The sequence below is a fragment of the Sorex araneus genome, chromosome 3 (assembly GCF_027595985.1).
Source record: "Sorex araneus isolate mSorAra2 chromosome 3, mSorAra2.pri, whole genome shotgun sequence".
Taxonomy (NCBI): Eukaryota; Metazoa; Chordata; class Mammalia; order Eulipotyphla; family Soricidae; genus Sorex; species Sorex araneus.
In genome coordinates this window covers 28,336,699-28,353,498 of record NC_073304.1, presented here as the reverse complement: position 1 = coordinate 28,353,498, position 16,800 = coordinate 28,336,699, and positions in this window count along the sequence as shown.

Genomic DNA, 16,800 nt, shown 5'->3' with positions numbered 1-16,800 from the left:
GGCCCAGAACCACATGGCCCAAAAAGCAGCATATCCTCAGGCCCACACACCAACTACCAGTCTGGTGCCAATCACTGTGTGAGAGGGCTTTCTCCAAAATAAATAATTAAAAGTACCATAAAAGAGAAGTTAGGATAAAGAAGGGACCAATTTGACAATAATAGCTGTAAATGATCACTTTGGACAGAAAATAAGGTAAAGGGATGTACCTGATAACCTTTTAGTATCTGTATTGCAAACTCTAATAACCAAAAGGAGAGAGAGAGAGAGAGAGAGAGAGAGAGAGAGAGAGAGAAAGAGAGAGAGAGGGAAAATTCCTGCCATAGAGGTGGGGAGGAGCATGCAGAAGGGAAACTGGGGACATTGGGTGGTGGGAAAAGTATACTGGTGAAGGGATGGGCGTTGGAACATTATGTGACTGAAACCCAATCATGAACAATTTTGTAACTGTGTATCTGTGATTTGATTAAAAATGAATGAATAAATAAATAAATAAATAAAAGTACCATGAGGTATAGGATCGACCATGGACTGATCCTCAGGCTATGACTATAGAGAGTGACCCACTTATTCCAGTGCCCATGATCTGCTCAGAGCTGCCCAGAGGGCAATGGGCGGGCATGGAGAGACAACCTCAAGATTAGCACCACGGGTAGGAGCATGATTGCTAGTAAACACACTTCTGCCTTCTTGAAAAGAGGGTAGAATTCACTCCTTGAAATCGTGGAACTAACACAATCTGGAAAACTAGAAGGTCCGTTCCAACCCCACATACCCACACATTACCATCGCCACAAATAAAAGAGGCAGCTTCTCATATCAAATCAGTAAAAATTAAGAAAATTTATGAGCTGTTCTTGGCTTCTGCTTTCCTCACAAAGCCTAGCATTCCAGGACTTCAGCATTGCGAGCCTCCTGTGAAATATTTTACAATACTGGTGGCACCTATTCATACCAGTGGAAACAAAAGCAGGGGCCCAGCAATGAGGCAGGTTCATGAGGACTCAAAACAGCAGATTGTACAGAGGCAGGGAATTCCAGGTAAGGAGCAGAGGGGCTGGAATGGTACTACTGCAGTGGAGGCTGGGGTGAGCGGACATTCACTCACAGGATGGAAATGTTTCATGGCATCATAGCTGAACACTAGCTCCAAATGGAACTCTCTCTAGACCTTGACCCTAGAGGGCATTTCGGTCCATGTTTGCCAAATCTACTTGACCATGTGATCACCTGACATTAAAAATGCAACTTCCTAAGTCTTGTGGCTAGAGGAACTTGATTTTTTTTTTTTAATCCGCCCTACATCACTGTGATGTGATCCATCTGAAACAGGTAGACAAGCTTGGGAGGCCACAGCAATGAGTTTTTCCTCAGCAAGGAAAGAAGCCAAGATGTGAACTAAAGAAGTCACTGAATCTCCATCCCAAAGCAGTCCAAAAACATGAAGGTCAGAAACCCACTGAGATGCAGAAACAGAGAAGGCTGGACCTCCTGAGTAGATTAAGTTCCAGCAGAAACAAATAGCCATGGTAAGAATATGGAAGAAGTCCATCATAAGTTCAAGTTCATGCCCCTGGTGACACCCTAACAACAGACTCTTATCTATGTAGAAAGATCCAAGTTGGGGCAGTTTGGAAAATACACTAAGCCGACTTTGCAGAGGATGCAGGGCACAGTCTGTTCTGGAGGTCGTCCATAACTCACCCTCTCAACTTGGGGTGTGTACTCTTGACTCTCTCCCCTCTGTAGAGGTCCATGTTCTCTTTTGAATGTGTTTCTCTCTCTTTTTCTCCCCTCATATTTCTCAAGTAAAGTTATTTGCCTCACTATTCTCCTTGAAAGTCTTTTGCAAGACTGGACAATGGACCAAGAAAACTAGATGGAAGAAAGGACTGAGTTTCCTTTTCCTGAACAGAGAAATTCCTAGTTCTAGCCTGAGGCCACAGCTCCCCAAGAACATGGGTGTTGAGAACCTGTTCCCATGCCATAATCAAGTGGACTTTGGGTGCAGCTGGGCAGTGTTTCAGTGGGACTGGTGGCACACTACCATCCATGCTGGAAATATGCTCATGGCAGATTTTACCAGTCTAAGTCTTCTCCCAGGTACTTCCCTACGTGACCAATGTGACTTGAACAGGAAGATGGTAGCATCTCCCTCTGTTGAGGCTACTACCTTCCTCACTATTTCATCCAAACTGTCTAAAACATTAGGTGAGATAATCAGAAGCCAAGAGACCTGTGTCATTTAGGAAGCCACTTCTCCCACCAACAACATATTTAGAAGGTAGTGACATATGACAAGGTTTCTCAAACATCTCTGGACACAGCTCGGGGTCTACCCTTCTGAATCAAAATCACCTTCATAGGGACTCAAGAAACTGAGCCACCCAAGGAGGGGCTGAAGGTGGAAGCTGGACCAGTCAAGATCTTCCAACTCCCCCCAGGAAAGCAAACTTTCTCTCCCCCTAAACCCTCCCAAAATAGTATGTGTTTATTAATCATCTAGGAATCTTCAAAAATGAGAAGGCTTTTGAGAGCTAATTATTTTGATGCTTATTCTACAGAGAAGTCCAGGCAGGTACCATAACATAGCAAGAGTCGAGCTCAATATTCTGGAAATACTACCAACACCAACAAAACAAAAAAGAAACAGTCAGAAGTAACCACTAAGATCAAATCGAGAAATATATCATCTAAAACCAGCCCCAACAACGCAAACACAGTGAAGCAAAGATCCCAAGTAGGAACCTCCTGCTTCTCCACTAAACATCTATCCAGCAAAAGTTAGGGATTGGAAGGGAGGGTGATTCAGACATATGTCATGCTGTTTGGAAGCAAATTTCCTCTTGGTTATCTAAAGGAGAACAAAGCTTAGGTCAAACTGTACCCTGTAGATAATTCCTGCAGTTTTTCAGTCTGCTGATGGCTTCCTCAGCTTTCTTGAAAGATCTCAACCGATTCTGTTTCTAGTGAGCCCAAAGCATACTAATTTTCTCCTTCTTTGGGTTCCTGAGGCTCCTTCATTGGACTATCACAAGTCTGATACTCTAAGGGTAGGCAGAATGGAGAAGACACATTTTGCAGGTTACTCAAAGGCCTTGGTAAAATCACACCACATTTGGCTATGATAAGAAAAAAGCCTTTCTCCTGAACTGCTGCACACTTACAACTCAGTAGCCAAGCTCACTTCTGTTGAATGAATCAGCCTTTTGGGCTTGCCTCTCCTGCTCTGGCCTGCAATGGGAGTCAGAGGAGAGGTGAGGAATCCCTTCTCAGCCAGGCCCCCTGGTCGTGTAGGAACCATCGCCCTTGAAGGCCATCTTCCGGGATCAGCCTCTGCCCACACATTGTCCCTCCCACTCTGAAGAGCTCAATTTTTCCAGTGAGTCCAGGACCATTTCTGTGGCCAGCAGTACATGCAGAGAAAGTGGCAGAGTTTCCCTTCAGGGCCATATTTTCATAGTCTTTGCTAAGCAGGGTGTCTTCCATAAATGATTCATGGGGGGGACTTTAAGTGCATTTTATTTTCTAATAACCATCTCTCTCTGCCAGTCCATTAGTGATGAACTAAGATACAGGAGAGTGGTGAACCCTGATGAAGGATTACCCCCTGAATGCCCCAAACGACCATGCTGACCTTAGCAATATTAATCGCTGGCCCAATTTTGCTGAATGTGTCACACACATCCTCAGGTCATTGGAACTATTGTTCAGTGTATTTTTTTACCTCTATTAAGTAACCTGTATATATGGTTTAATCATGAGCATGAATGTATAGACACAAATCACCACCTTTGGATCCTAAAACTAAAAAAAGAGGTATGAACTGCCCAAAGGTCACCCAATTCATTTTTCTACATCTCCCAAGACATCATCTAAATCAATACAGGAAGACTCACATGTAACATCTGGTTTTAAAATGAAAAGATTTTAACACCAGGCAGATGATGTCCAACCTTCTCCAGTCATCAGTTTTGGTGTTTTTCAAGTCTCAGGAAGGTCTTCCCATTGCTGTGATGGATTTCCTCCTTTTTCTTTAGTGCAGATGGAGAACAGCCCTGTGAGTGAATAGGCTGATTTGCCATCAGTAAATTATGAGATGGTGCCTATGTTTACACTTATATTCTCCATCAAGGCATCTGTTTATTTAATTGATAGCCTCTGCCTTCTTTAAAGGTTACTCTGATATTTAGCTGGATGTCGAGAGAGGCTGGGAAGTGATAAATGACACCTGCACTAACTTGTCTCCATCATCTCTGGCATCCTATAGTGGCAAACCCTTACCATCGACACTCCCGCTGGTCCATGCTGCCCAAGTTGCTTACCTCTGTGGAAAGCCAGCAAGGAGTCAATAATTACAAATACGTGATGATCTCTTCTTCTTCTTTCAAACATGGCTTACATCCCAAAATATTCCTGTCAAGACCTCTGGAAGAAAGCAAGCTTATACAGCCTGAAAGAGAAGGCGCTCAGGGGGAAAACACACTGTTCAAAGATCTGATTTGCTTGTAATGGTCCTTTGTTCATTCCACCTTCTGGTCTCTTTCAGTTCCTCGAATAGTCACACATTCCTTGCCTTGTTGTCCCATCTCCACAGAGGTACCAATGGCTACTCTGGTCTTTCTCTCACCCTAGCTCTCTGACACCTGTCTGCCTCTCTCTTCCTTATTTTAAGGATCCTGATGATTTGTTGGGTCCACATGTAGGATGCAAACCAGTCTCCTTGTTTCAAGAGAAACTGACAGCAACCTTCATTCCATCTGTAACTTTTACTTGGCTTCTAGGAGGTAACAACTGAAGATTCGGATATGAGTATCTTTGAGGTCCTGTGGGTCTACCTTAGGAGGTCACTACCTTGTAGGGTAAGGGTCAGTATAGATAAGTTACCATGTCCATGTATTCCAAAAATTGGGGGGGGGTGCAAAATAACTTAGTAATAAGATTCAGAGCTGCCTGCCTAGAGGTAAATTACTGCAAAGATAATGAATTATGAGTCTCTGACAGTTTTAAGCGTATGTCCACTTTACTATAAGGATGCTGTTTCTATGTCAAGCATGGTGCTCAGTACTGTCATACCTCACATCACTTCATCTTCACAAAAGTCTTACTAAACAGAAGTTATTCTTTTAGAGAAGATAACTCTAATACATAGAGAGACTCTTGGGGACCCCCAGCTTTACTTGGTCTGATCTCAGATGAGGTATTTAACCTCACCTGTCCTTAGCTTCCCACTCTATAAAATGGGTAGAACAGTGAAACCCACCTCAAGGTCTAATTAGGAGAATTAAATATAAGAGCAATCAATTCATTGATTCTTGATTCATATATCATTCATTGGGATTTTTTTTGTACTTCAATGTGAAATATGTCAAGTTCAGTATCTGCCTCTTGTGGAAACTCAGTGGATCTCACTAGAATTTCATACCTTGCCTGTAGTAGGATGTGGTAGACTGCAGCCCAGCACTTGGAAACCTTCCTCTGAGATAGAACAAAGGGGAATTCCCTGCCATAGTGGCAGGGTGGGGTGGGGGGAGATGGGACTGGGGAGGGTAGGAGGGATGTTGGGTTTACTGGTGGTGGAGAATGGGCACTGGTGAAGGGATGGGTTATTGAACTTTGTATGGGGGAAACATGAGCACAAAGATGTATGGATCTGTAACTGTACCCTCACGATGACTCTCTAATTAAAAATAAACTAATAAAAAAAAAAGAAAAAAGAAACCTTCCTCTGGAGTCAAGGTGCGACCTGAGGTGGCCACGCTTCTCCCTATGGCCCTGACTTTTTGGCCATGTGTGAGTGGACCAAAAGTGATCACTGGACTCACTCCAAACCCATGGAAGTTCTCCCCTAGAAATATCCAACCATACCTGGGTATCCATTTGACTTAGACTCTATTTTTCCAGACTTGGTATTGTCTGATCTTTATTTTTCACCAGCCACACCTAGGAGCAGAGAAAAAAACAAAACAGGAGAGAGAAGAGGGGGCAGTCGGAGGAAAACGGAAGTGGAGAGGGGAAGAGTGAAGAGGGAGAGAATTGAAGTAGTTGTTCCAAAGGAACTGGAAGAAAAGAGGGAGGGAGCGGACAGCCCTCCACTCTCCTCCTCTTCTGAGCCCACCCCCATTGTTATCTGTGGGTCCTTGAGGACCTGAGGCCTTATCATCTCCAGTCGGTGTATGTTGCTGTGTGTTACTTGCAACCCAAGAACCCTGATGCACAGGTGTACACAAACACTTGCTGATGTTGGCTCTGGAAGGAACCTTTAGCCCCTCTTTGTTTACCCATCTCTGCTTGGGGTGTTAGGTGACTCACCCCCAGGTAACACTGACCCCCCCTCACAGGGGAGGCTAAACCAGTCCCCACAGCTCCTGGCTACCCCCACCCCTGGCTGTCTCCAAGGCTGTTTGTGCCAGTCCCCCATTTGACAGGAAGGGGTGGAGCTGCTGACTGGGAAGGGTCCCAGGGTCTTGGAAGGAGTTCAAAGGAAATTTCACGTTGGGAGACCAACAAAAAAAAAAATCCTCTCAAGAGGCTAATTTTGAGGCAGGATCTGGGACTTTTCCAACAGCACCTGGGTTTGGCTGGATAAAGCTGGAAAGAGACGAGACGAGCTCGGCTTCATTTGCATTTATGCAAACCAGGCCTTCACCGCTGTCCAGAAGCCAACCTCTGCTTGGAGCCCTGCTCTGTGCCTGGGCGCGCTTTCATGTCTGCTCAGCCTTAGAACGAAGAGAGACAGGGGCTTGCTAGAGCTTCTCACCCAGCTGACAAGGACACTAACTGCTCCTCCTCCTGGACTGGAGGAGCAAAAACTAAAACCTCCAGGGTATGAGATTGGCGCCCCCTTCACTTGCTCCTCCAGCGGTTTTTCCAATGGGCAGGAGCAGAGGCCAGGATTCTAGCAGCTGCTCTGTCGGAGCTCTTCCCCACGCTGCCTCTCTCTGGGGCTCTCAGCCCTCGCTTTCTCCAGGCCCTTCCTTTCTCCTTGGTTAAGAGGGGGGATGGGAGAGGAGGGGAGAGTATAGGAGGGGAGGGGAGGGAAGAGGAGGGAAGACCCTGGGACCTTTCCCAATCTGCAACTCCACTCCCTTGCTGACCCCAGGAAAAACAAAACAATGCACCAGAGTTGGGGAGGCGGGGGGTGGAATGAAGTGACCCCCAACTCTACCTGTTTCCTTTCTGTAAAACTCCCGGTGCTGGGAGTATCAGTGTCACTGTCATCCCGTTGCTCATCGATTGCTCGAGCGGGCACCAGTAACGTCTCCATTGTGAGACTTGTTGTTACTGTTTTTGGCATATTGAATACACCACGGGTAGCTTGCCAGGCTCTGCCGTGTGGGCAAGATACTCTCAGTAGCTTGTTGGGCTCTCTGAGAGGGGCAGAGGAATCGAACCCAGGTCGGCCGCGTGCAAGGCAATCGCCCTACCCATTGTGCTATCGCTCCAGCCATCCTACTGAGAGAAAATATTCACAAAGCATAAAAAGAGGCTAATGCCCAAACAACACTCTCAAAGCTCCAAAGCACCTGTCCATGGACTGGTGGTTAAAGAGCCCTGAAGGTGCTGGGAGTGGTGGTGGGGATTGAGAAGTCCCATTCTTAAGGCCAGAGACATAGTTTAGGGTCTAAGGCTTGCACACAGTCGGCTCAAGTTCCACCCCCAAGCACCCTAGATGGTCCCCCGAGCACTGCCAGCAGTGATCCTTAAGCTGAGTCAGGAACGAGCCCTGAGCAACACTGGGAGTGGCCCCCAAGAGACAAAAACCAAGCCAAAACTGAGTTCCCATTCTTAGCCAAGACCTGTATCCTCCAATTTAGACTGACTGCCACTCAACACCAACACGTGACTCTGGCGAGTCACACTGGGGAGACATGGGGGCTGAGGTGGTAGGATGGGGCAGTGGGGGCTGGCTGGCCCTTCCCCCATTCGCCATCCCCTGCAGCCCATCAGAGTCAATTTTGAAAACCATGGGGTTCATTGGTCCCTAAAAATGCTATTGTTGCTAGGACATGGGCTGAGACAGAGCAGAAAAGGATTTTGTCAAAGTTCTCAGATCAGACAGCAAGATCTGTGGGTTAATGCATGTACAGACGTCAAGTTCAGTGTCATGGAGCTGCTCTTAGGATCATGAGGATGGGGGGAGAGGGAGAGGGAGGGAGGGAAGGAGAGAGAGAGAGAGAGAGAGAGAGAGAGAGAGAATGTTTCAGCTGCCCTCTGCCACCTTCTTACTGAACCCAGCAAGCTGACTCTGATCCTCTGAGATAGCAAAGGTGGGCTTCCACACTTCACACGCCCTCAGTATCCTCTTACTCTCTTTTTCCCTCTCTCTCTCTCTCTCTCTCTCTCTCTCCCTCTTTCTCCCTCTCTCTTTCTCTCTATCACACACACATACATATATAAATACACACACACTATTACAGCCATCAATACCTCTCTTACCTCCCTGAATCCACCTTCTGAAACTCACTCACTCACCCATCCCAGCCCAGTCCATCCCTGGGAAAGTACTAGAACAATACCTGGGGGAAAAAAAGGTATCAGGTATCCTGGGGGGGGACTGGTCCCTACAAAATACACAGATGGTTAATCCCTGGGCAATTCTGGGCTTTCCTTTCTTCCTTCCCCTCCCCCTCTCCTCTGTTTCCACTCCTGGGCAGCAACACCCATCCACCCCCTCCCCCCCAGATATCCTTTCCTTCTGCTGGTAGCTGGTAGCAGTTCACTCAGCATGGGTTCTAGTGCGCCACTGACCCTGGTTAGCCCTGGAAAACAAAGGGTTACATTGACTGAGTGCTGACCGTTTTGGGGGACTGTCACAGATCCTCTTGAGAAGCTAATGAAACACACACACACACACACACACATACACACACACTCGGGTGTGCACAACTACATAAACACTACATGCATATGCATACATGTAGTGTTTATGTGCATATGCATGCACAGACACAGGCACATTCACATATACTCACACGTGCACACACATTATTTTACAGGCTAGTTGAAAGTTCATCAACAGTTTAGGAAAAGGTTATTCCGGCACTTCTCCATGCTCACATTCTGAGCCTAGGCCTGGGCCCCCTTCTTCCATACCATGCGTGTCCTTCACCCCTGGGCTGGAGCCCTCCAAGGAGTCATCCCAGGTGAAACCTGACCACACATATGGCCAAGTCATCTCCAGCTACTGGCCCTTTCCTACCTCCTTCCCACCACAAGGAGGGGATCTGCTCCCTGCACAGCTTTCCCACTGGGTTTAGCTCTACTCACACCACATGACAAAGGTAAATTAAAAGGGGGAAGGAAAGGAGAGGGTCACTCAGCACCCAGCACAGAGCATCAGGTGGCTGCAGCCTCTGGTGTCTCTTTCTAAGCCTGAAGACCCTGGGCCAGGAGGCTGTCGCACCTCCTCCTCCCTTGGTATCTGACATTGGCCCAGAAAGTGGGTCTCCTGTAATCAGGCAAAGAGCCCTAGTCAAGGGATCCATCCTCAACTCCAGTCTCCTCCACACAGCTCCCCCGCCAGGAACCTCTGCCCAACCTCCATTACTTCCAGTGGGTGCTTCCATCTTTGCTCCCTCTCAGAACACTGTGGGCGCCCTCTCCGGACCACACCCAGCCACGTGTCTAGAATAATCTGCCTCTCTCCCTTCTCCTCCATTACCCAATGCTCATGCCATCTCTAGTCTCCCTAGGTTTCTCTGTCTCAGTCCTTCCCGCTCTGACCCCTCCTGGAATGTTTTCTGATGGCACCAGTGGATTTTTACATGTTCCCCTTATTCTCTGTGAGTAAACTTGACACTGTGAGCCTGTACAACTATTTAGTGATTGTCTATAGTGTGCCAGGTACGGAGCCAAGAGCTTGGCCTAAGTTGTCTCCTTTAATCTTCTTGCAAGCAGCATACAAGATAAGTATAATTATCCCATTTAGAGACAAAGAGGCAGAGCTGTATCTCCCAGATTCCCACAAGCCCTATTCTAACACCTCTTTTTTTAAATTGAAGTTTTTGAAAAAATATATTGTTTTACTTTTTTTTTAACTATAAAGATACAGCATAGAGATGCCTCCAGACCCTGCACCCGGCTGTCTCATCCGGGGCAACCCGGAGGGGTGCCGGTGAGTTCTCCTCCCCGCCCCTGTGGAGCCCCAGCAGCCGAAAACCTCCAGAACTCAATTGCCGCCATGCTCATGACTGCTCTCCACAGGTTCAGACGAGTGTCATCCCTGAGCGAATCTGCTGTATAATCATATTTTGAATCTTAGAATTTCTGGAACACATGGCCGCATTCATGGCTGTAGGATATCATTGGTTTGTCATTTCCCCCTTGCCACAGTGGGCTTAGGTTTATCGGGTCACACCCATCACAGTGCTCCTGAGTCACTCCCATTCCTTTGTTTATCTGTAACCACTTCTCTATGCTCTCTTCCCCAACCAGTTAATCAGCTTTTCCCCCTACTCAGACTCTGTTAGCTTGCAAGTTCAGATCTTTCTAGGACACTGAACTTGTATTGTAAGTTAATATTGCCCTTCTCTTCTCCTTATGTCTTTTGAATAGTTTAAAGCAATGTCCTTTTTGTATAGACAAATAAAGACAGTCAATAGTATGTTTTTGTAACTTGTGATTTAATTGGATTCGAATATTATTCATTCCTGGGCATCTGCTTTCTCAACGTAAGCCTCAGTTGCCCTTAGTTTCTAGTACCCTCAAAGCAGGGTCCCGATGAGGTACTGAAGGGACCCAGGGCAAGCTGTGAGCTACCCTGGCATGGGTATGGGCCAGGCCAAAGGCCACGATTCTTAACTATAAGTTAAGAGATTGATCACGGACAAATGCTGTCATGATCCAAAAGCAACGATGAGACTAGGACCCTGCTAGGGATAGCAAAGACTAATCTGGCCTGAGCACTGTAGTCTAAGATTGAGATGACCCCAGGAGAGCAATTCTATAACCTCAATGTATCTCTTACTGTGTCCATACAAAATGATTAATATTATGAATGTTTATATGTTAGTTGGACAAGAAGAGGAGAAACACACCCATGGGATTCCGCCCTTGGGTGGGTCATCCTGCTGAAAGAGAATCTGTCCTAGAAGCAGCATCCCCTGAGGGAAAGAACTTTACCCCTATTGATTGTGACCATACCTATGTGTAAGCCCCAACCCCTCATGCTTGGGGATTTAACTAGGCTGTAAGAATGGGCTGGGTGGGCCAGATCCAGAGAAGCCAGATCGAGATCCAGATCCAGAGCGAGAGGGAGAATGAAGTAGCATGGGGGAGGAAGAATCAGGAGGAGAATCAGAGGGGAATGGAGATGGGAATGGAATAAACTGCAACTGAGACCAACCAGCCTGACCCTTGTTCCTTCCTTCGCCTGCCCATCATCATTGGCCTCCCTGGGGTGGGGAAGCGACGTGAGACTACCTAATGTGGGTGGCAGGAAAGAGATAGAGCCCCCCATGTGTGCCCCTTTTTTGTGTTTATACACATGGCCATGTGACATCCCATACTTTACACCGCTGATATACCAGGAGTAGCACACCACATTTGATGGGGTTTAAAGAAGAAGGCAACCAATCTTAGGGGGAAATATATATATACAGATATCTCTGTCTCATTTCTCTGACAGATATATATATATATATATGTGTGTGTGTATATATAGGTACACAAGTTTCAACCTTTAACAACATGTTAGTAATCTCTTATAAAATGGCTTAATGACCCCTGGGTGAAATACAAGAGTCTTCACACACTTTTCTCTAAGGAAACTTTTTGGGATCATTTTTAGCAGATAACTCATAATAAGCAATACATAATAAATTACTTTGGTTCTGTTTTGGGGGTAGGGTTTGGGGTTTGGAATGGAAACAATCAAAATATGGTGGTAGGAAGATGTAATGGTGGTGGGATTGGTGTTTGAATATTAAATGTAATCGAATATTGTGAACAGCTCTATAAAAATAAAATTAACTTTAAAAATATATCATACTTTTTATAGTATTAATATTAATATTTTAGGCATACCATGTTACTTAGGCATGCCATGTTACTAGCCCACATCCAACACCATTATGCCAACGAATATGCCTCCAACCCTGTCCCTAGGTGCCCCACCTCATTTACTTCTTTTTTTTTTTTTTTTTGCTTTTTGGGTCACACCTGGCGATGCATAGGGGTTACTCCTGGCTTTGCACTCAGGAATTACCCCTGGCCGTGCTCAGGGGACCATATGGGATGCTGGGATTTGAACCCAGGTCGGCCGCGTGCAAGGCAAACGCCCTACCCGCTGTGCTATCTCTCCAGCCCCGCCACCTCATTTACTTCTTAAGGGAACTTCTACCAGGAGGCAAGATCTTAATCAGCATTTCTCCAGGGCAGAAGCTCTTGCCGTCCCATGATTACACAGTTTGACAAGTGGTGGGAGAAGAATGTGATTGTGATTTCTCAGCCACTCTCCAGAGTAGGTGTCATCCGCCCATTTCACAGATGGACAACTGAGGCTCAAAAGGGTTATATGATTCTCCCCCGTGGGATCAGTCAGCCTATGCGTGACAGTACAAGCTGTTTCTTACAGTATCCCCAAGTCCCCTCACAGGAGGATTCACCGTGTGCACTAGGGCAGGGATGAGCTTTGGGGCACCTTCTTCAAGTCAACAAATGGATAACTTGAGGAAGTGTTAGAGTCCATTGACTTTTGTAATTGGAACATATTTTCTTACCAACTTCCATTATGTGGTTGGAACTGTATTCCCAACCGTAATAATTTTGGCCTCAAGACATAATTAAGAGCATACAGGAGTGTAGTGTATATTTTTTAAATGGTATAACCAGAGGAAAGCTAATGATTTTGTGACACAACATAAGCTCAACTAAAAGATCACTCCCAAAACTATACTCCTCTCTCCTCAAAAGTTAGATGAAGTTGGAAGACTGACCTCAATTCTTACCTAGTCCTTTAAACCAAAGGTTACTTATAAACCACTAGTTTAGAACCCTGAGCTTTCAGATGCTCTTTAGCAATGCTTTAGCTTAAGGTTGTCTCTGTAGGAACTAATCTAATAAGGTATTTCTCAGGGCCCTTTATGAGTTCCTTAAAGAGAAAAGCTGATCTCTTTTTGCCCCAGAGAAGCATAGAGATCATTTCCATAATTTATTATTTTTAAGTCCATAGTGTAGGTCCCTGAAGAAGAACACAAGGAGACCAACTTAATATAGATTCTAATTAATAATGTAGTGAGAAGTGAAGGATTTGGGTTTTAAATGAACCATAGTAACCTAGCAGAGGGAGATGGTAAAGGCTTGACCATTTGGAATTAGAGCAATAGTACATTAGGTACTGTACACTGCTAGTACACTGGGCATTTGCCTTGTACACGGCCAACTAAGGTTTGGTACTCAGCATCCTATATGGTCCTCTAAACCCTGCCAGGAGTGATCCCTGAGCACAGACTTACTATCAACCATCCACTCACTCATGTATCCATCATCCTTTCACCTGTTAATCTGCTCATTTATCCATTCACTCTTTGATCATGTACCAGTTGAGATTCAATAGTGAACAAGGTATGGTCTATGTCCAAGGAGAGTCAATTCTGACAGGAATACTCATGAAAAAAGCCAATAAATAGGACTGGGAACTCCAGGTGCTTTAAGAATGGGAAATGCCAAATTTGGTGGAGCTCTGCAAAAGACTGGATACCCAGGCCTATCCAAAAAAGTCTCCAGGAGAGAGCTGAGCTGAACTATAGTGGGTGGAGAGATTGTGTTATGTAAGAGGGCAGGAATGTGGCATTCTAGATATAACATAATTTAGACACGCCATCAAAGAGCAGAATGGAAGGTTGGCGACACTTTGGGGAGTTGTGGAAAATGAAGAGACACTAGAAAGCACCGGAAGAGGATCCAACTAAAGGTTTTAATACCTAAGAATTGCTTAAGGAGCTGTCCTTCAGGGGGAATCATAGAGCACAGGAGAGGAAGCAAAGGTTACAAGGATCCATGGCCACAAAGCAAATTAAAAATGGCAGAAGAATTGCTGTAAGATCCTTGCCTTGTTTCTTTTTGACGAAGAACTCAGGTTCTACAACATGACTCTCAGCTTCAGAAAAAAGTCCTTCTGGGTGTTCGTGAAAGCAACTGAGGGCTCCATAGCCCAGCACAGTATCCCTAGGATAAAAGGAGGGCTAGAGGTACATTCTCATCGCCTTCTCCACTTGGAAAGCTCAGCTTCAAATTCGACATCACTGCTCTCCAAGTGCCCAGCTAGCCTCCAGCACACCTGGCCTTTCTGAATGTGCCCGCCCCTCCTGCACACAGAACACAGGCACACAGATGGCCCTGAACTGTGACATCGAGACCACACACCTGCTGTTCTAGCCCAAGTCCCGATGTCTTCGGTTGGCCTGGTATTAGCCCACTATTCCCACTCAGATGCTGATACCAGTTCCTTGTGTGAATCAAGCCTGGTGAAGATGGTCAAGTTGCGTTCATGAAAAATGGCTCGGATGTCTGCCCAGATACAAAGGGCCCCAGCAGTGTGGGTGAGGGGACACAGTGTCTAGACCACTTGAGCCCTTCTGGGGGGCCCCCTTCAGTCCCCAGGGAAACTCCTGGAATTGTGTTTTCCCTCTGTTTGGGGGTTGAGCTTGTGTTTAGTCCCTGGAGGAACTGTCATTATTTTTCTCAAGGTTTCCAGGGGGCTCAAGAGCGTTTCATATTTCTCTGTTTGGCAAATAGTCCGTCCCCTCCCAGGAATCAGGAATCCCAGAAATTAATGCCAAGGGGGCTCGGGTTTCTTTCTTGGGGAGGGGAGCTGGGAGCTGCCACAGCAGATGCCAGTCGAGCCTAGAAATCCAGTCGGGAGGTGGAGGCGGGCACCCAGGGCGGCCTTAGGTTTTGACCCGAAAGAGTAGAAATGTAAAGAGGAAGACGAAGACCTTCCAGAGCGCAGGCTCTGCTTCTGGCCCTGTCCTGTCCCACCTGCAAGGCCCCTGGTGGCCTTCCACTCCATCACAGTTTTTCTGGGGGTCTAGGGAGGAAGGAGATGGACACATACAGGGCTCTGCAAGGGGCAGCGGAGGCGTGCCACGAGGAGAGATGCCAGAAGAGGGGCGCAGGGAGTTGGAGGTCCACACGGAGCCCCTTAACCCCCCCACCCCCCACTTCACACCACACACACACACACACACACACACACACACACACACACACACGGGCATGCTGACACCTGAATCCACTTGCCTCCCCCCGTCCCAGGGCGCTTTAATGAGGCTCCCAGCTGTCCTCGGCAGAACGAGCATTAACAAAGCTCATTACCTTGAGTTGAGGCCGGGCGCTCGCCACCCACCACCCTGGGAACGCTCTGGCCCCCCGAGCTGAGGCTTAGCATGAAGGGGTGACCGCAGAGCCCTGGTGGAAGATAGAGGGAGCCCCCTCCTCAGAGGCAGGGAGTGGGAGTGAACCCTCCTGGCCTGACACAGATGTGCCTCTGCGCTGCTGAGGAGAGCCCCCCGTGGGGAGCAGAGAGGTGGAAAGAGAGTCAGTGCCCACACGTCCATGGCCCAGAGGGCCTCACACCACCATCTGCAGCCTCAGCGCCCACACCCCCCCGCCACCCCCACCCCGTGGGTTCAAACTGTTGTGTTGTTGCCTTTGTTACAGCAGCAGAGCTACAGCACACACAAGATCAAATCAGAGCTGTGCTGGTCAGGAACCTTCCTTGCCTTCATGCCCTCCAGGCCTCGATGGCCTTGACGTCCCTTCCCGATGCCTAGACCTCTGCAGCAGCTCCTTGGAGAACCAGGTGCCAAGCAATCACAGAGTCCAGCTTCACCATGGCTGGGGCTTCCAGCCTGTCCAGGGGTCTGCAGGGGCAGGCTTTGTCAAGCCACTCCCTCAGGCAGCTCCGCAGAGAAGGGCAGGCAGGAGACCAACAGCAGGCAGGAGGAGTCTCCGGCTGACTTTCTAGAAACTCGGGCCTGAAGCTGTGAAAGTCAAAAGCTCCCAGTAAGACGCTCCACGACCTGGCCCGGCTGGCTCTTCCCGCTGCATTCCTGTCTCCCAGGAAAGGGAATCCACATTCTCCCCGAGCCACAGTGCTCTTTTGGATGCTCCCTAACACGGGGTGCTAGGGGGCAACATCAGCATCTCATCACATGCTCTGGCCTTTATTAGCTCCCCATGCCACCCGCCACTTCCCTCGACCCATCATTTTTTCCTTGCCTCAAGGAAAGAGCTAAGAAAATCCATTCTGCTCTGTATTTCTGAGCATTCTGCTTGAACATAATCTGGGTCCCCTGTTGCACCCCTCCTTTCTCTGACCCTCCAGCTCTCTAGAGCAATATCAGTTAGATAATGGCCCCAGGTCAGGGACATCTCTTGCTGCCCCCAAAGTCACTGGCAGCAGGAGAGACTGGGTCCCTGGGGTCAGAGTAGAAATGTCTCTTCTTCCTTTGTGGATAGAAGGCAGAGTTGGGGGTGAACGGGTGCTCTGGGCTTTTCCTGCCTGAACTCTGTCATGAATCTATGTCCTCCCACTGCTGGAAGGAGCGGCTCAGCTCCCACTGAGGCCCCTGGGGCGAGGCCAGCCTTTCTGCCTTAGCGCCTGGGTGGTGACGTCAGTTCCTCTGCAGAGAAGGCTCGGTGACCTGCCTCACGACCCTGGTCTGCAGCAACAATCTATGCAGAGCTGCCCCGTGTGCTTGGAAGGGAAGGCTGAAAACGTGCCTGGCTGGTCTTCCAGAAATGCAGGCAACCACAGAGCTCCAGTGGCGCAATGGGTTAGCGTGCAGTACTTAT